The following is a 25952-nucleotide window of genomic DNA, read 5'->3' as shown; positions in this document are numbered from 1 at the left end:
ACCACCTTAACAACGCACCGGATTGCAGTTGAGTTAAAAAAGCCTGAAAAAGTGTCACAATTTTCACTAAAAAAGTGATGGAGAATTAGAAAAGGTAAATAAAAGGGGTTTTCGTCGCATTCCACGGAGACGTAAACTTGAGCACAGCATCGTGGAGGATAATAATACTCGCGGTTGCAACGAATCATTTAATTATTCCGGTTTCTCGAATGACCGAGAACTCGAGAGAGAGAGTAAACGAGGCGAGCCTCAAACCTTGAACTTTCTCGTCCTTAAATCCCCTCCCCTCGGAGTCATGGACTACCGCGTTGTCTTGGATCAGTTACTTTTTTCTTCTCGTCCCGATGTTTTTTTGGACACACCGCTGCGCTCTGGCGTAACACACGCAAGCGCCGATAACAATTCGCGTTACGTAACGGCAGGTTTACGAGAGAAATGCACCGTCGAATAGTCGCACTTTTTATCAGGCTGAAGTAACTCGTACGATAAATCATGATTGAATTGAATCATTTGCTCAATTCATTGAAACAGAGGCTGCGCGCTCTCAATATTGAAAATTGCTGCCGTCGAAAAAACCGCTCGCCGAGTATCGTTATCGCGTAGTTGGTTTATCCGGAATTTACGCGTTTCCGCGCTCTCAAATTTTCTGTTTTTTCCAACTCCCTTTGTTATTCCGTCTCTTTATTTCGGTGCGTGCGATTCGCTCAATTGTTTTACCCCCGTATCTGGCTAATAGACGTTATTACAAATCCGTTACAGGACGATTATTTTTTTTATGCTTCGCACATATCAATACGTTCGTTCTTCTCGCCTCAGGCCATATCGATTCGGACTATACTTTTAATTGCTTTCTCGTTACAAATACGTACCTGAAATATATGAAACTCTGTGTATGGGCGTGGGCATGTTCGTGGATGATTTTTTTTCAAAGGCCATAATGCATTACATTTTCAACATGATAATTTACGAGCCTCTCGTTATCGAATAATGGATTATTTTTTATTCCTCCGAATCCATGAAAAAATAAACGCAGCATTGAGAACTCTGGCTAATTTCGAGATGCGATTTCATGAAATTTCGTTGAAACTCTCTGCGTCATATTATTGAATCGGTTCCCGTTGATCTACGAATCGGACGAAACAAGTGACAGTGAAAAACACGAGAATCAATACGCGGTCGTTTGTCGTCGCGTGTCCTCGAAAATGGAAGTTGCGCGGTGTATCGAGCCTCGGATCATTAAAGCGGAGCAGCAAATCTCATTATTTCTATCCCATTCGGTGCAGCATGTAAAAAAGAGCATTTTAAAAATCCTTCAACGTAAAAACCTGCAGAATTATTGGCACCAACGAATCTCAGGTGGCATCGCAGCCTCGGCGATTCGTTACCAAAATAATTCGAAATAACTGGGCGCGCATGCGAGCGAGGTGACACTCGATTATTAATGCAGTCACTCCCACTCGTTAATCGGCCTATCTTTTTCAATGGATATTACCGAAAGGAGACGCGACGAGAAGCCCCAAAATCAAAGTCCCCATAATCTCGCTGCTTCGACCACCCATTTCTGTGCACGCGTGCCGTCAAATGCACAACAGATATCTGTGTCGAGTTCCGGACACTAGGAAACTATGCGGTTCCACCGTATTCCGGTTTATCAGCATGTTCGAGTTTTCAACGGGTTTTCTAGTGGAGCACACGAGTCGTTGATACCGGTGCACATCCGGCAAAATGTGTACACATTTATATAAGTACATTAGTGTACATGGTGAGCTGCGCAGAGCAAATATCGTTTCAGCACACAGATGCGTGCGTGCATACATTTGGAGCGACACAGACGTACGCGTATACCCAGCATCATAAATTCTCGCACTTCCACACATGCTTTCCAATGGACACAGAAATACACTGCGCCCGTAAAGAGGATCTCATAGAATATATATAAAATATAGGAATCTAAATGTTTGTATATGCGGAGGAAGCAGGATGGGAGAGAAGCGCGACAGGTTTCCGCGAGCACGTGGCAGCGTGGAGAGAAACGGAGAGAGAGAGAGCGAGAGACTGACCTCCTGCGCTCTCTCTCTTCCGTCTCTTCCTCTTTTTCTCTGTTTCCCGTTGCAGCGTCGTCGTGGTCCAGGGAGAGGGAGAGAGAGAGAGAGAGAGAGAGAGTATAAGTGCAGTAACTATGTGCTGCGGGCAATGTGACGTTAGCGGAAACGCCGCCGAGTTGATATTCTCCGGGACACAAGTCCATTGCGTTGGGAGTTGTCTCGCCCTCTTTTTCCCGCTGCTGTGCATACGCAGCCGGCAGGGCGAAATTTTCGGCGGCAATAAGTGCAGATATATTTAAATGTCTATGGAAAAGTATAAGATGAGTGTGCGTGAGCGAGCGTAGGAAGAGGAGGATTAAGGAGGAACCGCGCCTGCACGAAACCCGGCACAAAAGAACTCCTTTTTTTCGCGACAAAAATAATACGCGAATACAAAAAACGACACACATATGCGCGCCGAAAAATGACGAAAATAATCGAATAAAAGTGAATGTCGTGCTCGATTGGCCCGAATGCTCCAAATGAACGGACCGCGTGCGCGCTTCGCCAACGAGAGACAAAGCGAAAGAAAAATGCATGTGCACCAATACACGCTCGTGCATGCGTGTGCACTGCACGAAAAAAAATATGTATGCACACATGCACAATCGTGTATGACACTGCCGGTGGAAAGGGACGACGAGAAGAGGGCACAAAGAAGCAGTTGCATTTGTATATGTCTGCGAATATGCATTGCCTAAGATCCATGTGTACGAACGCATACGTCCTTACGTATGTGCATTATAAGCGCGACGGGGTAGCTGCAATGCTGTTGCATCGTCGTGCTCTTACGGGACTGCACTCACCCGAATCGATTCGTCCAACTACCCGCGTTTGTCCCACTCTTCCTTCATTTTCTTTCATTCGTCTGCTTTTTTTCCGCTCTCTCTCTCACTCTCGCTCGCACACACCGACTTTTTCTCTTTCCATCTCCCTCGCTCTCTGTCTGCTCCCCTCCTTCGTGTCCTCAACACAAAAACAAAAACCTCATCTCTTTGTCTCTCTCTCTCTCTCTCTCTGTCGTTTTTCGTCGTTATTTTTTTCCTTCGCTTCTTTTTCTTCGCCTTTTTTTCGGCGATTTGCCGCGCATTCATTATATTGCGTAAGGCCACCACGCGTGCACCCATCGTAATAAATAATACTCTTGGGAATGAATTCGTCGGTACATTGAAAAAATCGGAGAGAGAAAGAGAGAGAGAGAGAGGGGGAAACGAAGTGGAAGGAAAATAAGAAGGCACTTGCGGAACTGCTGCTAAATTAATTTAGTCGGTTGACAGTCATTTTTTTTAGTACCGCGTCCTCCCAATATTGAAGAAAAATTATTATTTCGCTCAAATATTTCTTTCAAACCTCTCGAAATTCTTGCCATCCACGGTATTGTTGGTCTCGCGCGGGAATATTGAAAAATAAAAATTACGAATTTTTTCTTTTTGCGATGCCTCGCCGAGACTCGTGGAACATTTCGAAGCGACGATCGAGTTTCTCGACTGATCGTGTAGCTTCTGTCAATTTAACTGCAAATTGAGCAACGAACTCTGAAATTACTTTTTCGATAGAAAATGAATTCTTGTGAAATTTCAAAAGGAAAGATGAAGAAAAAAAACGTGTTCCGAGGGATTTTTCATCGGTAATTTTTATTAAAGTAGCTCGGCCGTTCTGTGACTAGGCAAGTTTGCAACTGCTCTATATTGATTAAATTCAAGTCTAAATTATTAATAAAATTAATAAACATTTACATTGCGAATATTTTTATCATAAGAATCTAATAAAATGCTTCAAAAATGTCATAAAAGATAAAATTTATACTTCAATTTGACTAATAACCTAGGGAACATTTTTATTGCGCGAAAGAAAATTTATATCGGTTTATCGGCACCGAGAAACAGGAATGGTCAATTAATTGAAAAAAAGCGAAGCTACTATAGACGAATGAAAGCCCGTGCGTCAGTCTCAAAAATAAATTTGATGAAATTCCCACGATTCTCGAATTTGCCCGAAGTTCAATCAGCTGTCCCCAGCAGTTCAACGTAATGACCGACATCCGCTTTCGACGCGTCAAAAACTCAAGTTTTTTCATCTTTTCTTTCTAAAAAGCCCGGCGAGGTAATGCTTTTTTTAAAGGAGCGAAATCTGTGATAAATTTTCTTCGCGATATAAACTTTCCGGAAGCTCGAACACCGTACGATTTTTCACAGTTGATATATTATTGTCAGTTCTCCCATAAGGTACCGTGTTAAAAACTCAAAATTGTAAATGTGAAATAATTCCAAATCTTGCCCCGTAAGAGGCCCCGGAACTGTGCTTATCGTTATCAGGGGACCTTCAACTATCGTTTACCGCAAAAAACGTAGGTCTTCATTGGACGTCATCGAACGGCCGAACTACCTTAATATACTTGGCTCTTTGGATCTCCCCATGATCGATATATACTTGGAGTGCACTTTCCACTGAAATCACGTCGGGGTACTCTGTGAAAAATGGGAAAAAAAAAGAAGAAACAAACGCAATGTAAAAGAGATAGAAACAATGTTGCAAAGCAATTAGCTTTTACTCGTCGCGGAGTTAAATCGTCACGATAATCAACGCCGCCACTACTTTACTCACGCTTCTTCTGTATACGTATAGTTGCTTCTTCTCTATCTCACTTTTACCCCGCAAACTCTCTAATGGCCAAGAGACCGAAGTACGAGACAGAGAAAGAGTGAATATAAATCATTCATAACGTCGTTTTTTTCTCTTCATTTCCTCCTCTACTTTCCTCATTGTTTACTTTCATTAAACGCAGCTATTACTCGTCCTTGTCGGTCATTTATCATATTATTCAAACCCTGATTGATATCTGATAATAATGGTGGAGTTTTAAGGAGGCCGGAATAATTATCTTTCGAACTAAATCACTCCGAGTTAAGTTCAAAGTGAGGATGTGACATTGAATGCTGCAACGTTACCGAGTAACGAAATCCATTTTTTCATCAGCTTTTTTAATGCGCGAATTCGTTTCCATCAATTTGGCTACTGCCCCAGAAACAAAATGACACATTTTTGCTTATAAAACTGCAAGGACCGTTTTCAACTGGAGATAAAATCAAGCTTCGTTCTCGATGGAAGAACGTTCCGCATAACACGAGATGATTTCGGATTTAAAGCTACGTGAAAAAAGCTTAAACAATGGAGATGCTTTTTTCATTGGCCGAGGAATGGAGCGTACAATTAAGGAGGAACATCAGCTTCGCGTCAAGTGAGGTTATATAACGAAGTAAAAAATTATCATTACGATGCATATAGAGTTCTTGTCTGTTCAAACGAAGAAGGGCATAAAATGCAGTTTCGTTTGCTTCAAGACTTTTGGAGTGGAGGTTTCGGAAGTCAAGGAAACAAATGAATAACAAGGGCGAAGAAGTGAGAATTCTGGAGACGAGCCATGAAAAATATTGATCAACAAATAACATCCAACTTGTTCGTATAAAATAATCAAAAGTTATTGTTTCTCATACGACAGTAAATACGAATTTGATTATTTTACCTAAGTTATCTAGACACGGGATTAACCCCTAAAAATATGTCATTTTAGATAGAATTTATGTGAAATATTAAAAAATGCCAGAATTAAACGACCTCCAATTTTGCACACAATGTTCTCTAGAGTTCAAGCTGTGGAAAAGCACTTTTTCTAACCTATCACCATTTTTTATTTGTTTTTGAGTATAGAAAGATGGGGCTTCCGGAATTATTTTCTAGGTGTTAAATATTCCAAGTTTGAAAATGATTTACTAAAAAATGGCTGATTGAAATGGATTTAAAATTGGGCAGGCTATAGAAAATATATCCAAAAATGTATTCTAAAAATTTCATTAAGCTATATCACCATTTTTCTCAAGCTCATGTTCCTCCTTAAATCCGAATCAGGGGCAATTGGGAAGAGCACTGGAGAAGTAGGGAAACGACTCTATTTTGGAGTGACGTTAACCTGTGATTTTCAATTTTAAAAAAACTCGTGACGAGTATTTCGTTACTCACAGTTTCCGTTATCCCCGTGACGTAAGCGACGAGGTTGCAATTTCTTTACATATTTATTTCGAGCTCGAGTTAGATCGCTCAGGATCTCGAAATTTTCCGGTTTTTCCAAGTGTCTCTCGGCCCCTCCTTCGAGATTGCGAAATTTCGTGGAAATAAAATTGACGTGTGACTCAAGTGGGAGGAAATAATTATCGCATATAAACGCACGCGGTTCTCAGACACGAAGAACCCAGCACGAGAGTAACAACGGAAACTTGAATTTCAACGAAAAACTAGTTTCTCTTTGCATCACCACTGTTTCGAATCACAGACACGAGAGCATTAACGTGAACAACGAAATTTTGAAAGCACGATTTTTATCGATTTTCTGGCCGAGTCGTGGGGCGACAAAACAAAATACGAATAAAAACTCAGCACTCCGATTCGGCAGCGATTCTTCTTTCCCTCGGTTCTCTGTCCCTTTCCACTTTTGTTGATTCCACGTATTTGCGCGATAACTATTGTTTCTCGCTTACGTTTTTACGCCTCGTACCTTCCGAAAAATCGACTGCCGCAGTTCGAGTCGAGAACCGGAGTCGAATTTCCATTTTCGTTCACACCCGCGATCTTTCTTTCGACTTTTGTCTATATTTTTTAAGTAGCGAGTACTTTACGAACTGTGGAAAATCGTCGATGAGCGCGGTCCGTTCGTAAGCATCGTTTTCTCTTAATTTCCGGCACTCGTCGAGGGAATCCTGCGCGCAGATGGTGACGAGTAGTTTATTGAAACTCTTCATAAAAGTTGTGGGTGACGGGAGCCGCCGTCGGTGCAAGTCGAAAGAGGGAGAGAGAGAGAGGTGCCGAAATAAAGTCAGAGAGCGTCGCGCACGCTTCGCTATTTTGTTTCGCCGCGCACACGAGCGAACCGGCGTTTTCCCGAGGAGCTCGAATCCCGTTGGATGTTTCGTGTAAAAGTAGTCTCAACTGTTTTTGAGCGCGAAAACTGTTTTCCTCCTAAGATGTCAATCGGATAGTTATTTCCTCGGATTCGATGGCTCGCACACGCGAAAATCGGCGCGGTTTTGTTGCGAGAACTGAATAAATCAGCGGGATTTCTATTCTCGTAGAAAAACGAGGGATTAATCGTTCGCACGGGTTCGAAAGTGCCGCGCGAGTTTGGCGACGCAGGGCGACCGATGGAAATTTGAAAATCCGAAAAGCCCCGAAGGTAAACGAGCGCAAATCCGCACGCCGGCGAGTTCGTAACAGAGTAAATCGGAATGAATATTCAAGCACGATGACTCTTCGTCACCAATTCGGAAGGATTTTATCGGAAATAATTTCCACTATTTTCACCGGTTAAAAGTCGAGGCGGCTCGAACGAGCGGTACTTCCGGTCAGACTTTCCGACACTTTTCATTCCTCGTATTTATATATTCACGCACATCTGTCTATGTATATATTTATACACTTATATACAAACTCACGCACACGCGTTTGCACACATGTATCTGTAAGATATATACAAGCGCACACACACACACACACACACACGTATAGACGAACAATTGGTTCAATTTAGCACTATCTAATATCACACGTTGATCAATGTTACGTGACGAAATTCGTCCTTCCTTCAAAAAGATCCTCGCTTAAACAGAAACACTAAAAATGGTCATACGATTCCGTTATATATTCCAAGCATATTTTCCCGTATCCCGAATAAGTTTCACAATATTTCAGTAGATCCATGGCTATCCATTGGTTAACGATTACAGAAATTCATGTCGTTAGAATTTTGGCGTTTTTTACAGGAGGCAAAAAAAGACATGTGGAATCGCGGCGTCCGGGGCACACTCTCTCGTCACTCGGATTCTTCGTTCGTTCGTATTCCCTCTTTTCGCAGCTCTTCTTCCTCTGTTTCGCGTATTCCCCCACCTTTCCGTATTTCCTCAACCCTTTGATAGCGCGTAATATATATTTCTTCCATAACATGTACACACGCGGGCGAAAACGCGTCTCATCTCTCTTGGTCTATCACTCTCTCTCTCTCTCTCTCTCTCGCTCTTTTTCACAAGTTTCTTGCCCCCTCTGCAAGACGTATGTGTCTCCGTCTCGCTCGGTCACTCTTTCTCGGTGCCCCCCTGCTCCCCCCGCCGCCGGCCTCGCGGTATATTAATGTCGTCGAAGTCGGGCCTGTGCGCGCGTGGTCTTTCGCGCGGGCGCTCGCGCTCGCGCGTTATTAACGCTGTGTGCGCGCGCGTGTGTGTGTATGTGTGTGTGTGTGTGCCTTGGCGAGGTGTTCGAAAGGCGACGCGGCGTTGGCGCGCGGCTGTGTGCAGAAGCGAGGAACGGAAGAGCCGGCGCGCAAAACCCAAGGGGACTCTTTCGGCGGCTGCTGCTGCTGCTGCTGCTGCTGCTTCTGCCTTTGCTTTGATACGGCTGTGGGGGGAATATGCGTTGTATACGGAGTTGTTGCGTTGGGTCGCGCTGCGCTCCCGTAACTGCATCCGCGTCCACCAGCGCGGCTTGCGCGCTAGCAGCTTCGGCCATCCGAAGCACCACACCGCTACTCGCTCCCCATCCCCACTCCTTCCACTTCCACACACACACACACACACGCACACACACACACAACACACACACACACACACCCCCACTGCGCTCCCGAGCTTTTACGTATCTCCTTCTTCCTCCCTCCTTCGCTCTTTCGCTCCCTCCCGCAACCCCTCGCGCCCTCGCTCCGACGCTGTGGCGCGCTCTTTCGCTTCGAACGCCACCAGTCGACGCCGTCACCAACCACCACCACCACCACCACCACCACCACCACCATTTCCTTCTCCTCGCTTACTCCCGACTCTCAACACGCTCCACTCTCCTTACACTACGCCACACTATTTCTACTGCTTTTACTACTGTCCAGTACGAGCCTCCGCATCAACCGGTCCCCGCTCTCACACGCACGAACGAACCTTCTTCGCGAGATCTGACTTGGCTTCCTAACCGACAATACCTTCCACGCGCGGCATTCCTTCGCCAACTCTCCCTCCATCCACCAATCCTGCTAACATCTCAAGTTCGAATGTCCGGCCTAATCGCCGGTTTTTGAGACTCCGTTGGCTCGGGGTTAAATAACAAGGATGGCGGCCGTGGAACACGGTTTTGAGATTACCGGCTCCGAGCGATCTTCCACGGGGGACTGTTGGAAAAGTACGATCTCGAAGCACCCATTCTGCCTTAAATGTCACTGAAATTCAAAACGGTCAAGTATTCTACGATGGGCTAAGCTACTTCGCGATTGAACATGATACGAATGGCTGGGCAGAAACGAAGCTGGACGAAGAGTCCATGATTGTTGGGATCGAAGAGCGGGAAATGACAGCCGATGCTGTCATTTACTCGTTGTCTCTGTTACGAAGATTATTCACTTCGTATTTGCTTGCTAAGTGAATTTAAATTATTAGGAAGAACAAACAGCGCAAACATGACGCTGAAGTTTTCAACGTTGGAGTCCAACGAAATGATGGAAAAAAACTCTCCAATAATTCCAGTAATTCTCCTATTTTGTTCCCTGCCAAATTTCCGATTCGTAGTTTTTCAAGCTGCACCAACGATTCGTGAAATAAAAAATTGGTGAATTACAAACGTTTTTTTCGTTCATTTCGTTGGACTCCAACGTTGGAAACTTCAGCGTCGTGCACAAACGCCGTTACCCTCGTTCTTCGTTGTCCTCGAAGCAATTCGAGTGACAGAAATGAACAAGGAAAATGCCTGAAAGGAATAACCGAGCCATTTCCATTGTTCAGTCGCATACGCGTTCGACGGTTTACGGAAAGTCGAACGAGACTTATCTCACTGTTTCTTCAAACTTTACGTCTTTTTTTGAACTTTGCGTTGGACGCAGACACAAAAGCTGAACCTTTTCGATAACAAAGTGGGCAACGTTTCGCATACTGGATCCAATGCAAAAGTATGCATTGGTGATAACACACGAAGAGAATGCGACGTGGTGTTTTAGGCGTCCTGAAAATCTGTGTCGTGTGACACACTCCTTTAATCGAATCTCTTACGTTAACAAGGATTTCCGTTTCTGGAAGTTGACTCGGACAAACGGGACAGCAAAATACCTGAGTTTCTGTTTCCTCCAGTTTGAAAACTTTCAACACGAAATTGTACTCATGAGCTCAAACATTGTAAGCTCTAATAACACTGTAGTTGGATGTGAACATCATTTTCGCAAATTTACGGACCGAGAACAGGAGACGTAATACTCGCATTCCCTTCAACCGTCATCCAAATAGGATTACACAGTTTAGGTTGTCTCAAAATTCAATTCGAAATGAACGTGCCTAAGAATTGATGATCGAAGGAACGAGCAAAATGCGTGATATTGAGAACGGTGAATACAAAATCTGATAAACTAATTTCGTTGGAGCAACGTCTGTATCTAATAAAAAAACATTATTTTGCTGATTCGTTTATGTAACAGGAGCTTTGGTTCTGAAAATAGCCTGAAATTGACTCGATTCATCAATTCCCATGAAATCGTTCATTAAGGGCTGTGAACAGTGTGAACGTTTGAATTTAAGGTGTTTTTTGTTTATTTTATAAATAAAAATTTTACATACTCAGAAGTACTGGAAGAATTTTTTTTAAAATTTTTTTCATGGTATTTTTTGTACAATGGTGTGTTGAAAATGGCATCCTTTGAATCGACGTTTACAGTAAATTTCAAAAATGGAACATCTCGGGACAAAGGAACAGAAAGATTTTTAAAATATATGCCATTAGCTGTCGCATGACGTAGAGGATTTTCGAAATGTTGTTTAGAAAAAAATGGCGACCATTTGAAGAAAAAAAATTCCAATTTCAGTGGATTTCTCAGTAGATAATTGTTTATAAAAGAAAAAAAACGGCTGCGATACGTTTTTCCTACAAAGTGCAATTTGAATCAAGCCGTTTTGCTGTCAACGCCGATTCAAGGGGTGCCATTTTCGACGCACAATTGTACAAAAACATACCATTAAAAAAATTTGAAATAAAATTTCCAGTATTTCTGAGTATGTAAAATATGTGTACAAGCTTTCATGTAAATCCATCCAACCAATTTCCATTTACAAAATAAAAAAAAAAAAAAAAAACACCTAAAATTCCAATGTTTGCACTGTTCATAGCCGCATAGCCGTTGAGAGCTGCCGATGATTTTTGTCCCCTGATTCGAAAAACCAATAAAGCTTCCATTGAAAATCAACGCATATTTTTTCAAGGTTCGACAGAGAATTTTGTCAAGAGTTTGAGAAGTTTAGGGCCTGCTAATATCGACGATCTTCACTCGGGAAAGAAGACGGGTCCAGACGCGAAGGGAACAGGTAGTGTGGGCTTCAGCGATAGAAACAAAATCTCGCTGTCCCTGCGTACGCTACAAGAAAAAGCCTCGTGCGCGGCTCCTCGAGATAAATAAGATCAAAGAAACAAAAAAATCGTCACGTAATCGTGCGCACTGAAAGTTTGACGTTGCGTTTTGTTCTCTCTCTCTCTCTCTCCCCCGTCCTCGAGGCTTTTCTTCCCGGCTTTTTGTCCACGATCGTCCATGACAGTGCAATCGCAACTGGAGCGCCGACATTGTCGTATACGAAAATGCGCGCAAGTACTTTAACGTTACGTACCGATGCGGCTGTGTGTTTTTCTGTCCGTGTAACACACGCACGTTCTCAATAGCAGTGCGCCGTGCGTACCGCGAGCAGCGTACGCTGCTATACACTCTCGTGCGTTGGCTGGCAGGCAGCCTGCCTGCCTGCCTGCCTCCGTGGCGGCTCGAAGGGAGCCTTTGATCCGAGGGTCCTTGGCACGGTGAATGGCTCCGGGATTTCCGTTGAGCTACGGAGCATAAGGCCGGGACGGTATGTATATGTCTTCTTGTGTGTACCGAGCGCGCTGTAGTATTATAGTACCGAGAGTAAGAAAAACCTCGCTGTCGTTGCCCGTCGCTTCTCTCTCCTGACTACAACTCAACTGAGAGTTACTCCGTCTCTTTGTATACGCATGTGTTTTACAGGGAAAGAAAAAAAAAAACAGTTGAACAGATAAATTTTGCACCGAAATTCGCAGGCTGCTTTTGGTACGAATGAGGATGCGGTTATTCTTGGAAAGGTAAGTGTGAATGTACGCGTATATTTTTGATTTATTTTGCTTTTAGTTTGGATGCAAAATTATTATCGCTTTGAGCGGTTTTGCTGCGTAGGGGGTGAGTTTCTCGTAGCGGTTGCTAAAAATGAAATGATGTTTAGCAAATATTGTGGGACGATTGTAAACTATTTTATTACGAACGGGAATAGATTCATCAATTTTTTTTTTAATTTTGATGAGTTTACTTTTTCTTGAAAAAAATATAAAGCTTCGTTTTTCTAAACTGGCCGTTACGTTCGAGCGATATGCTCCCTCGTTCCCGGAATTTATTTCCTCCCTTCGTCTCAATTTCTATTTTTTGCCTTTGAGTTTTTCCTCGTTGGGATTAAGGTAGATCGTGCCCGTAGGATCGTACTTTATGGCTGTCCAGACTGGGTCGATTTTTACTTCCTAATTAAAGATATTTCCACTCTAAATTAATGTCAGAGTTATTAATTCGAAAGTAAATTTCTCCAACTTATTTTTTGGCGAATGAAATTACAAGCCATTTTAATTAAACGGGGATCCATCGATGACTGAACCCGAAATTTTATTCGTCCCTCGCGAAAATCGCATTAGAGAGCGCAGAGGGAAAACACAACGGGAAACGAATCAAAGAGAAAAGTGTTAATAAATAAACAGAATGGCCCGAGCCAAGAAGAAACAAAATTCCGAAATAAGCAAATGTGAGGTTACGAGTGCTCATTACCAATTTAGTTTTTAACGTAATATATTTTCATTACTAATAAGACGCAATCGTCTCAAATTGTTTTCCCAGACCTTCCCTATGTACTTCATTGTTATACTTTTTCATAAACTTCGTAAGAACTTTTCATTCGTTACATGGTAAGGTAAACGATTTTTTACGCACAGTCTCAATAACCCTGTAAATGTTTCTTCATATTTAAGCACGTTTATCTCAGTAACCGATAATAGGAACCCTTTAAAATTTGATACGCGTGTCAGTCGACAACGCGTTTAAACTCTGTGCAAATTTCAAGAATTTCTCATGAAAATCGTTTCGTGCTTGAGCTACCTCGAGTGTTGTATTAAAAATGAAAAACTTGAACAAGCAGATGAGAGTTTGGTGCAGAAGAAGCGCGAGTCGGGAGCCAGCGAATCCCACAAACCGGTGAACAGTGAAACGAAGGAGAGAAACGTTTCGCAGAGACGTAAGAAATGTTCGATTTTGAAAGGAGGTACGAAAAAATGAGAGAGGGTAAAAAAATGACGTGATATTGACGAGGAACGGGAGAGACGTGTCAGTCATCAGTCGGCGGTGTAAGAGGGGGTGAATGCAGTGACTGAAGAAGGGCTGCACACGCGATGACAAAGACAAAGAGGTGAAGGGGAGAAAGGAGGGGGGAGAGAGATGGCTAGACAGGGTGGGACCGAGCAGTGAACGAGAAACGAGAGAAGAGAGACGATAAGGGCGGTGGGGGGTGCAAGGGGCGAAACGGACAGGAGACAAAAATTTTCGAGCTCTTAGTCATCGAGCGTCCTCATGAGCTCGCTTTTTTTCGGCTTGATGACGAGGAGCGAGACGCAAGGGGGAAAAGTCGAGTGAAGTACATGCAAAAAAAGGACCCACCGAGCTTTCATTCTTGCGCTTGTGTGCTCCTCGCGTATGTAGAAGTAGACGAGACTCGTGCTTGTTAGCGGCCCCCTCTACTGAATAAAAGGTACGTGTGAGTGTGCTCGTCCCGTGGATCAGGTTGCAATTTCGCGAGACAAAGAGCCACTGATTAATCATTGCGATTCATACATATTTACATTTTGTGATTGCAGGCTTCCCAACCTACGACGAGACAACATTCTGTGTGTCCGTGTCTTTCGCTCCTGGTCTAATGTACTATCAATCCAAAACGAAGCTTTTTAGCGGTCGTTTTTAAATATTCAAACGCGCATCTGCCGAATTATCACTAATTATCTATTGTGCTGTACGTGCTGCTTTCTTTCCTTTCTCATTAATTTCCAATATATTCGTGTAACGATATACGCGCATACTCTGAACGTGCCCAAATCAAGTGTCATCCTAAAACTCACGATTCCATCATCACCGTAATTTTACCTCTCCTCAAATTTTTTCATCCGTTTCTCTATCCTGCTTTGTCTAATCGATATCTCAAGCCGTGCGTGTGGAATCGGATCAAGCATCGTGCACTTTCTGATAAGCTATGAGTACAAAGCCCCGATGAATTATGGTCGTTGTGGGAATGCCACAGGTACGTGAATTCGGGTGAAGAAAAAAAATTTTTCAGACGCCGTTAGAGGAGTGCGAGGAGCCCTCGCGCTCGGACCAGCTCGCATTTCAAAATGGTGGTGCGCGACCAAACGCTCGACCCAGAGAGCACGCTAATACGCGGGGGAGACGAGAAAAGGATGAAATAAAATGTCGAGAGGAAAGACGGAACGAAGGGAACGTGAGACGTGAGATTAGATACGCTCCGAACGGACGGCGTCTCCCCTCTTGCCTCACTCTTTCTCTCTCTCTCTCTCTCGTTTGCGATCTCTGTCGGTCTTTTATGCGCTGATTCTTGCGCAACGAGACATGGCCAAACGCTCGAAATTAATGTCTCTTCCAGACGAATCTCTGCATTATTTATATATATGCATTTATATGTGTGAGCGCTCAGACAGTGTGGAGAGACACAGATGTGGGCACATTTAATAGAACACAGACGTCTAATCTGTGCCTCACGTTTTTTTTCGACTTCTTTTCCCCTCCATTTTGTCGAACAGTGGCACTCTCAGAGCTAGACGCAAAATAAATCATCGACTGGAATCAAGACGATGTTGAAATTCGTCTGACTCCTTGGCGGAGGCTAAATTTATTTCGATTAAGAAAGTTGAGGCCGTGCAGTCATTTTTTTACCCAAAAGTCATGCCTTTCAAAAGTTAGGCCAGTTTACAGTTTGGCAATGTTGCATACACTTTGAAGAAGAGTTGGGAAAAAAAAGACGAAAAACTGGTGAAAGCTCAGTCGAAAAGACGGACGGTGACGATCCTAGTCTCGAAAAAACTGCACGGGAAACCGATTATTGTTAATATAATCTTATCAAATCTCCTAATAAATCTGAAAAAAATTGACATTATTCGGCAAGTTTTGTTCATGTTGCCCAAAAAATTTTATATTTTTAGCATCATTTTTAACAGAGATCACTTAATGTGTCTTGACTTCCATAAGGTTACTTGTTATTTGGCCCAAATTGTTATTGATTTTTCTCAGTAACGAAGCTCCTAAACTGTCTAAAAATTTAACTGATTTTTTTTTACGCTTCACTTTATAAGATGCAATCGGTTTAAAAGCGATGACATCATTTTCATTCCAATGCCTCAACTTCCTTAAGTTCACGCGAATGTAATGGAAATCGAAAACTCCAAGTTTTTTTGAAATTTGGAAATATGCTAGAAATATACGACGTGCGCATATCCATCCCCGGAATTATTATAGGAACTACTCATGGCAGACACACTTCCTGTGCGATCATTTGGATTTCATAAAATAGGATCCTCCCAACTTTGAAGAGCCAGAAACGAGAATGAGAAAATATAATGTTTTTAGATATCAATGATGTCTTGAGAAAGCCTTGTTACCGGTGAAAATCACTTGGGAATGGAAAAAGTAAAACACTTGTGTGAGCAGGCTAACGAGTAATAACGACGCAAATGATGGAAGGTTTGACAACAGCATGAGCCAGCTGGTTTAAAATATAGATGTGCATACGCATATAAATAGAAAATGGCTGTTGTCACATTTTGCTTGACGATTTTTACTACGAAAGTATTTTAACCGCTATCATATGAAAAATTAATCAATCTCAACAAATAAGTTACTCATAATTTTAATAATTGCTAGAATAAATTTTAATCGTTTTTTTGATCATGAAAAAAGCACAACAGTTTAGTTGCTTTTTTGAATCACAATAAGTAACGCGTGATCTTCCTTAAAAGTATATCGTTCGGGTATGAGTTCTGTCAATATGCTAGTAATCTCAACGATAATTATTGTTTAATGTAATGTGTACATTCGTATACAAATTACAATTATTTCCCTAAATACGATGGTCAGCTCATATGTGAGCGAGTTGGAAAAGAAAGGAAAATTGTCACAACGGACCACATCTCAAGGACGGTTGTGACATAACAAGAAAACTTATTTAGAAACCAATTAGAACTTTGCAACGAGAGAAATAAAATCTGAGAACGTTTCAACCGGAAATTCGCAATTCGGGGCTTGAATTTGGTTTCGGTACGCCCAAAAACATCATGTTACAAAATCAGTGATCTGGGTCGTCATTGACAGCTTACGTCACAATATTTTTTGTTTCAGGTTTCAAAAATTTATAAAATATTTTCGATGGCTAAGATTATCGTTGCTGCATTATTTTTTCTGTAGCATTTGTACTCGCAGCAACGTGAAAACATGATTCGAAAAATCTATCAATCGACCTCGCTCCTTTCTATCTCTTATTTTCGTCCGGTTATATTGTACTCGCATATAAGCAGATGCGCATGAATAAACGAAGTAACGTGGCACGCGTAGTATTGCAGCCAATTGAAAAATCGAAGCACGCGAGTCAAGACTTTTTTGAGATGACGGACGAACTCATTTTTTTCATGCTAATTGGCGGTATTACGTCGCTCGAAAACACTTTCGTCAATGGCGTCGTTGACGTTTATTTCGTCATTTATGTAACTAGCTTTTTCGTTAGATTATCCACTCGGAATAAAACAGTCAACTATTCATTTGCCTCTAATTCGTGTACGCGTTGACTGCTGTAACATTGTAGATGTACTGGAAAATTGAGATAATCGACAAATGCGTAAGTGCAGAATTGTTTTTCCATTTTTCTAGATAATCGCAACCTCATATTTGAATAAATATTCACGAAACCAGCTCGAATAGCTGCGCATCGAAAAATCCTCAAAAAAGACTGTTTCGCATCTGCTTACGAAGTGGGGATAGAAACGGGCGGAAGGAGCGAGGAGTGGGAGTAAAAGATGAAAAATGCCGCGAGCCTGTGAGCCAGCAACGTTCGAATCCATTAAGCATAATTATTTTTCCTAGCAACCAGAAATTTTCACAGGCTCATTCCGTGCTTTCTTAAACCGCGCGATTCGAGCACGAATTCCGCAGGGCTCGTTAGTCCGAAGACCGAGGCAAGAGGACGAAAAAACCTCAAGTTTCGTTACGTTTCCCAGCGAGAGTTTTCGGATGCGAGCAAACGGAAATTAGGCCACGAGCAGCCGCATCGAGGAAGGCGACGAAGGAGACAAAAGTCGTGGCGCGAGAGCCCAGATGGAAGAATCGAAGAAACGTTTATTCCTTCCACATTATACGTACACGAGGAGAGTAAAAAATGAGCGAAGACCGTGAGCGTGTGGGAGGAGGAGAGCGCGAGCCCCGGCTGAGGGGGGCACATGCGAAGAGCGAGAAGCGCATCGCGCGTTTCGGTCGCGAATCTAAAGCGTCCGGGAAGATTTTGTGTGCTCGCCCGTAGCCCCGGAAAGCTCCGCCTCCTATATTCTCCTATCCTCGCCCCCCTGCCCCTCGCGGCGAACGGAGCCATTCTAAACAAATGAATCATGCTCCAAAATGGCCGACTGAATTTAGACGTCACGTGGCATCGACGCACGCACTCTCTCTCTCTCTCCCGCTTCTCTCTTCGTTGTCCTTGTCACTCTCCCTCGTTCGTTCACTCGCAAGCTGCTCGTGTACGCGAGAAGCAATCGAATATCTTATATGCACACGTACATGGATTTGTATGTACGAAAATAGTGCAAAGTGTGTGTGCACGGCGTATTAACTCGCTAGAAAACCTGTGCGAGATCGGAGCGATCGGGCTCTTGCCGGCTCTACACTATCGCGGACATGCACTCGCATACTCCGATGCGTCCATGGCCACCGCGAATAACGTGTGCACAAATGTCGCTTCGTTCGTGTGGGTGCTCGCTTAAGAGAGACCTTTCCGTATACGTTTTTTTCTCTCTCTTTTTTTTTTTTTTTTAATTTAATTTAATTTTATTTTTTTTTTTCGATGAGTGCCGCGCGTTTCTCTAATGCGGCGTCGACATAGGCTTTGGATTTTTAATATCTTTGGCTCTTGAATACATTACTCATGTTAACGAATCTAATTGGCCACTATGACGTGATCCCAGTCGTTTGAGTCATTTACAAACTTGTATTTTACCATGCACCGAATACATTATTATTTGATGAATTGAACTTTATAGCAGGCTGGAGCCTGCGCTTTTTTTCGAGGCACTTTTCTTATGGAAAATGTTATTTTACGATCGATATTGAATTCTCGAGCTCGTCGTCGCACCGACGTCGAGCGCGGAGCTGAAAAAAAATGTAAAAACTCTGATGATTCGTGTTGTTTTCACTGGAGTCGAGTCTCGAATAAATTTCTCTTCCCCTGCACTCTTCCCGAGACGAGGACTCCTCTTGAGCCTGTTTTACGCCGGAGAATTCTTCTCGGCTTTCGAAATTCGTCTCTGCCCGCGATATCGCGGTGGCAGGCTTCCAAATAGAACGGAATTTTCATGAATCGCGAATCGACGCGGTCTCGATGACAAAATCGGTCGAAGGCGATCGCGTGATTTTCAAGAATTACGTAAACTCTCGCGATAAATCGCGTTCGAGCACGAAAAAAACGCCGAGCGGCGACGTGCTTCTTTAATTTTTGCTCCATTTTTCGCCTTTGTTCCGTCCAACCGAGGAAGAGAGCCAACCCTACGGAGCGCAGCTCTCCGTATCTCCCAGTCTCGGAGCCAAGGTCGCGTCCACTGGGTCAGAGACGAACTGTTGCTGTTCTCGCGCCCCTCCTCTCTCCCGGCTCGATCGCCATCGCGAATTCGCATGTTTGGCGAAACCACCGGCTTCGTCCGGTCATTCCACAGCAACGTGAACACACACACACACACACGCACACACACACACACACACATGACCGACTGCACAAAAAGATTCCAGCCGGGATATACGCGAGTACACAAGTATGTGACAACGCACGATTGAGAATGAAAGGGAGAGCAGTAAAGTCGAGACGGAATTGAGAGAGAAGGAGAAAGAGAGATTGGAATCGAGGTCGAAGCTTGCCGAATTCATGAGCCTCGCTGCTCCTTTCTTCGACCAAATAATCCGTAATTCAAAAGCCGCATTTCCCTCGCAGTTTTTCTTACACAATTTTACTTGCACACTTCACAAAAACGCAATCTCCGCTGAAAATAAGAGCGATTGAAAAGACAAACTGTGAAAACGATTCGAATTTGCATTTTTTGTGAGCCACCGGCCTCGCGGGTTTTCAGTTTCTACGCAAAGAAATCAAACGCTACGAACAACGATGAGAAGTCATAGCGACAGTTTTAAGGAGGGTGGCTAGGGACGATACAATGTTGCCATGCTAAACCATGTAAAATACATTAAAAATTTCAAAATGATAAGAATTTAATAAAATTTGGTCAACATATTCCTTAGAGTTAAATTTGACAATACAATTTTTTTTTAATTTTTCTTCTGTACAGTTATCGAGTAATTGGTCACTAAAGTTCACGTGTATAAGCATAGCGTTTCCATATATATATTCCGGGCATAAGAAATCTGCTTTAATGCGTAATAACTCGATAACTAAGCAGAAGAAAATTTTTAAAAAAATTGTGTCTTCGCACTTGATGTTGAAGAACATTATCACCAAATTTGATGAATTTCTTATCAATTTGACGAACGTAGCCACCCTCCTTAACTGGAAGTCAAAGAAATTTATTTCTGTTTTTCAATCCTCAGTCGTCAGAGTGCGCCCGCACCGTCGTTTCGCGTGTCAAGATGCACTCCCTGGAATTTAGTCGACGCCAATGACATCGCGACGCCGCTGCATCGGTCCCCAACGACTGCACCGCGTCGGCAACAAAGACCGAAATTAAGAGGGAGCCCAATCCAGGTAAATAGGTATGAAAAAGGCTGAGAGAGAAAGAGAAGACGAGGCAGAAAGAAACACGGAAGCGCGAACAGTTTTATGGATTAGAGAAAGAGGCTGAGTAGAAATAGAAATGATTCGTGGGAGAGGGAGAGAGAAAGGCACAAATAGTGGTATTAAAAGGAGGACGAGGAAGGTAAAGTGGCCCCGGCATTCTGCGGGTACAGAGGAGCGAGACGGGGGCAGGGAAAGGGAAGGAGCGTTGGTTGCTGACGAGCTCTCGCGGCTCACGAGGCCTTGACCGTATCTCCGCTTATCGCATCAGCCGCGGCTGCACTTCCAACGTCACCGCGCGTCACACGCCGCGAACCATCTCCATGACGAATTATACTGTGAGTGAGAAGAAGAGTGCGACTGAGAGAAGAAAGAGGCTTCGTTGTTCTCACACTCCGATCGGAGGATCTCCGAACATATTCGAAAAGCGCGAGAAATTCGGCCGAGCAGTCGAGCACAAATGGGGCATTTTTGGCTTTTTCGCCGTCTCCTTTTTGTACTCGGTTCAAACGATTTTTTCGTGGGAAGGGAGTGACGAATTCGTGGAAACGAATTTTTGTGGGATATGAAGTTTTTGTTTTTCGATACGAAACCCAATTGAAACTGTTTTGCAAGTTTTCCAGGGCCAAAGACACGGTACACGATGTTCCGGGAATCGTTTCCGTGACACGAGGATCTTTCACGTAATTTGAGCACTGAAGCAATTGAGTTGGACAATTTTCAATAAAAATATCCACAGCCGGAGAGACTTTCGGACACAGCAAAGCGATGGGAAAAGTGCAAGGTCCACCAAAGTTAACCCGTAGACACCACACTGGTGCAAATTTGCACGACGAAAATTCCGCGTGTCCACAACTTCAACATTCCTCTCTCCAATTTGGCCAATTTTCTATAATAAAAAAGTATTTTTCCATTTTTTGAATGATCGTAATCGCGATTACCGAGGATTTGTTACCCCTAAAAAGTCTCGTTGCAAGATTAATTCCGCATACGCTCATGGATGAAATGGAAGCTCTGAAAAGTCGAAGTGCAAATTTGCACCAGTGTGTGACCTCAAATCGAAATTTCGAAAAAAACGATCACTTCAGTTCACCGATAATTAATCAACCATGAAAATAAAACTTGCGTAACAAATCTGCAGTGAAATTCAGCAGCAACAAAACTGTTAAGCAACAATCCCAATTGATCGAGTTTGAGAATAGATTAGAGTGCGCATTATTTAAAAAACGATGCTTATATCGCGTTCGCCGGGTCCGATTTTGGCCTTGTCACAATTATTAACACGATGACCCGCGACCTCGAATTCAGGACGACGCGATCGACATGAGAAAACCGGCGTCAGAGTGCAATCGTTCGTCCCACTCTTGTCTCAACAAATAAACAAAATGCAACTCTCCATGTTCTCTTCTCTCACACGCCTGGCCTTGGCAGCTTCGTTGAGCATTGCAAGTCACTTGACAAAAAGTCACGCAGAGGCGTCTAGTGGCCATTGAGAAAAAAATGCCTGAACGTTCCGACGAATTTGAAATCCTCTTTTCAAAGCAAAATCTCGGTTCTTATTTTTTTTTTTTAATTTTTTCTCTTTCAACTTTTTTCCGTCTATTGGATTCGAGAGAATTTTTGTTTTTCTCTATTATTTCAACTCCTCGGTGAGTCTTTCCGCAGACTCGAATTGTATTATGCATCGAGTCTCGTGATGCTGAGTCTCGTATTCAGCAGCGTTCTCAATTCGCGACCTAAATATTTCCGATGCTCAAGTTTTTTTATTTCTTCCTCTCGTTCTTATTCTCAAAAAGGCGTCGCATCGCATTGTCTGTTTCGGTTCGTACAGAGAAAATTTAATGCGCGGCTTTGTTCGCGTGTTCTCACCGAGCATCGGGACCCGACCATTTCAATAAAAAACTTAATATTTTATGAGCTGAGAGCTAAACGGTTAGTTGTTTCCAGAAGATTATGTTTTTTTAGAAATTGTAGGTGTGAAAAAAAAAAAACAGAGACACGATCGTTCGTTCAATGGTCGTTCGTGAGTCCATTCCATTTGTAATTCCCATAAACAGTTTGTTACGCGAGAAAACCGAGCTGCTAACTCGCTCTGGCATTCGTCGCTATTCACAACTACGCGTATTCAAATTTCTCTCTAGTTTGTTTCACGCTCGACTGACTCCCTGGACATATTTTGGGAATGGCTACTTGTTGCGCGTCCGACAGAACAGCCGGGGTTGGGTGCCCATTTTGTGCTGCATATAGACCGTGCTGGATATTCGAGCTTTCGTGTGTATCCTCAAACTCGCACTGTTTGCTCTTCACACGCCGCACGCGTTAATAAAAACGAATAGTAAATTACTCGAGAAAAATTTTATCAAACAAAAAATGCCTGGATGAAAAACCCTCGGAAATTCGACCTGCTACACCTTCCTCAGGACAAATCCATTTTTTCGAGAATATTTAATCTGCAAGTTTATGGCACATCGAAGGGGTTTAACCCTCCATAAAAATCAATCGTTTCAAGCGGAGACTGAATATCTGAAAATGCGATTAACATCGATTGTCGACATTTTCAATTCATTTACTCGTTTTTCTACGCACAGGAGACTGGTGCAAAGCCTCGGGAAAACGTTTGAGAGAATCCCTCTCTCTCAGCTCATATTTTGCGTGCATTCTAGCTTATTTTGTTTCTATTGTATTTTAGTTTATCTGTAGGAGTTTACCACCACTATATTTTTGCTGAGTTTATTTTATTTCACTTATTTTACTTGCATCATTTTAGTTTATATTGTTTGATTTTAGTCAATTTCTCTTCTCTTTCAACGCTAACATCGACGCGTTGAGACCGCGCAAACTGATGAAATGTTCTGCTCTTTATTCAAACGTTTTATATTGGAATAAAATGAAAGTTGATTGTGAAATATCAACCGAATTGTCTAGCTCAGTCGGTCGCTCCGTTGGCGATTTTCCCTAAATTCGCAAACTCGGATTCTGCAAACTCTCGTTTTCTCTCGGATAACAACTTGTTGAATTTCCTCATACTCCTATTTCTATGTGAAACTCCGGCTCGCTCCTCTTTCCCCTTTCCCCTCCTAACTGCACTTCGCGCAACCGGGATAGAGCGAACCGAATCACGACGTATTTCGGGGGCCGCGTGCCAACACCTGTTGCGCTTGCACTAATCTTTTCAACCCCCGAATTTCACCTCTGTGCACAACCAATATCATTCGTTATCACAACTTCGCGAGAGCGAGCGCGCACGCAGTTGACTGAACGGAGGTAAACGTCAAACGAATGAGCAATAAAAAAGAAGACCGTCAACTGCCATTGCCGTTAAAGTAATTCGGCCGTCAAGTTTGCAACCATATTTTATGTTGATTAATTTTAAGTCTAAATTATTAATAAAATAAATAAACACTTACATTGAGAATATTTTTATCATAAGAATCTAAGAAAATGCCTTAAAAATGTGATAAAAGATTAAATTTATACTTCAACTTGACTAGCTAATGATCGAGTCGGTACCGGTGACACTTGAAATACACATAATCCAGGGAACATTTTTATTGCGCGAAAGAAAGTTTATATCGGTGTGATGGCACCGAGAAACAGGAATGGTCAATTAATTGGAAAAAAGCGAAGCTACTAGACGAATGAAAGCACGTGAGTCAGCCTCAAAAATAAATTTAATGAAATTCTCACGATTCTCGAATTTGTCCAGCAGTCCAACGTAATGACCGACATCCGCTTTCGACGCGTCAAAAACTCAAGTTTTTTCATGTTTTCTTTCTTAAAAGCCTCACAAGGTAATGTTTTTTTTTAAAGGAGCGAAATCTGTGATAAATTTTCTTCACGATAGAAACTTTTACGAAGCTCGAACACCGTACGATTTTTTCACAATTGATATTATCGTGGGTTCTCCCATAGGGTACCGTGACAAAATTGTAAATGAAATAATTCCAAATTTTGCCCCGTAAGAGGTCTCGAAACGGTGCTTATCGTTATCAGGGGACCTCAAACTATGATTTGCCGTAAAAAAAGTGGACCAAAAAGTGGAAAAGTGGAATTACTTTAAAATCGAGATGGGAAAAATGTTGAATGCGAAATTCGATGTTGGGCTTGCTGGAGCTTTCTCGAATCGATGCAGGATCAAGCTACGTTTCCACATTTACCGCTCGTGGCTAGCTCAGGTTTTTAATTGCAATGACGATAAACGAATAACGGACTGAATTAAGCGACTGAGCTGGATATCGTGATCGTTCAATTCGGTCGATCGGTAATGAAAAGTATCAATGAAATTCTGCATCAACGCGCAGTAACGAGTGTGTTAAATAGTTTGGTATACCGCGATCATGTGCTCTAGGAATTTATTATTCCACGGACGAGGCTGAAGTTTGCAACGTTCAAGTCCAACGAAATGAGCGAAAAAAAAAATATGCAAATGACCAATTTTTTATTTCACGAAGCATCGGGTGTAGGTTGAATAACTGCGAATTGAAAATTCGGCGCAGGCAACGAAATTGGATAATTATCGGAATTATTGGAGAGTTTTTTAAAATCATTTTGTTGGACTCCAACGTTGCAAACCTCAGCGTCATATTCCATGGGTCATTTAACCGAAAGAATTTATCAACAAAATTCGATATATAAAATCAGCACGAGACGTGGGTAAACATTTCGGAAATGGCCACTTGTTGCAGCGGCTCAGCTTCGTTCGGATAAGCAACAAATATATGCGAGTATATATTGCATGTGTGCGAGAAAGCATCGGTGCCGCATTCAGCGGTTGCATTTAGAGGTTGACGTCCGCTGAATTCTGGTGTACCCAGCGGGTACATGCTTCCATATATAATCTCGTATATACGTGGATATCTATGTACAAACTGTGTGGAGCGAGTATATTATGAAAGCTTGCATAGAGCACAATCGTAGTGTGAAAGAGCTTGGCTCCGGGCCGTTCGGTAAATTTTGGCTGTTCTCTCGCTACGTTGAATGGCCTCGCTTTAAACCGCGTTAAACATCCACCACGGTTCACCCACGGTTCTCGTCCCGTGAACGAGTCAACATTTTCCTTCTCATTTGTTTTTTTATGCACGTGTTTCGTGTTCATTAAGGCCTTATATAAACTTGCAGGGGGCGAAAAAACGTCATTTTCTTGATTTATTTTCGACAAGAAAATAAATGTTTATTTCAAAAACTGTGAACGACATTGATTAGTACAAATGTTCGTGTACTTGTACAATTTTTTTCATCAAAATGAATTTCTCAAAATGGCGCAACTCCAGCTGTATTCCAGTAGTTAAAAAAAAATCTATTAAAACTCTTAATCCGATTCATACAAAATTTATAGCACACATTTATTGTAATAATAGCTTGGGTCTGGAGGAGAGACTTGTAAAAACTTTGATTTAAAAAAAAAACGGCGACAGTTTTAAGAAAAAATTCATTTTTCGAGCTACTGAATTTTTGGTTTTTTTGTTACGATTTTTCTTTTCCAACGAAATACGAAATCCTTCGTCCAGGCCCTAGCCATTGTTATAGTTAATAATTGGTATAAATTTCGTATGGATGGGGTGAACAGTTTTTTAGTATTCGTCGTCTATGAAATTTCGTGAGAATCCCGTGAAAAAATTGCCGATGCTTACCATATGGCCGATGCTTGGCTCGATACTGGGTAAACGACCGTTGGGACTCAGCGTTGGGCCCGAGTACGGGCCAGCATGTTTGCCCACGTTTAGTCAATGCTAAA

At 42.6% G+C, this 25952-nt stretch overlaps 2 long non-coding RNA genes across 3 annotated transcripts in view; one reads left to right on the top strand and one right to left on the bottom strand.

The window, feature by feature from the left end:
* The window catches only part of LOC122407004 (uncharacterized), a 91668-nt gene that overhangs the window by 51305 nt on the left and 14411 nt on the right, over positions 1-25952 (bottom strand). Inside the window, exon 1 of one of the 2 annotated variants that reach the window (XR_006260128.1) lies at positions 6102-8565. The exons of the other annotated variant lie outside the window; for it this stretch is intronic. This is a non-coding gene — a long non-coding RNA (uncharacterized lncRNA). Of the gene's footprint in view, positions 1-6101; positions 8566-25952 lie in introns of those variants that run through there. 2 annotated transcript variants of the gene reach the window in all.
* On the top strand, positions 11833-13398 carry LOC122407006 (uncharacterized). Its single transcript, XR_006260130.1, has 3 exons — positions 11833-11980; positions 12136-12230; positions 13322-13398. It is a non-coding gene; the product is annotated as an uncharacterized lncRNA (long non-coding RNA).

This window comes from Venturia canescens, chromosome 2, assembly GCF_019457755.1.
Source record: "Venturia canescens isolate UGA chromosome 2, ASM1945775v1, whole genome shotgun sequence".
Classification (NCBI taxonomy): Eukaryota; Metazoa; Arthropoda; class Insecta; order Hymenoptera; family Ichneumonidae; genus Venturia; species Venturia canescens.
The sequence above is the reverse complement of the archived record's forward strand: the minus strand, read 5'-3'. Positions and strand labels throughout refer to the sequence as shown.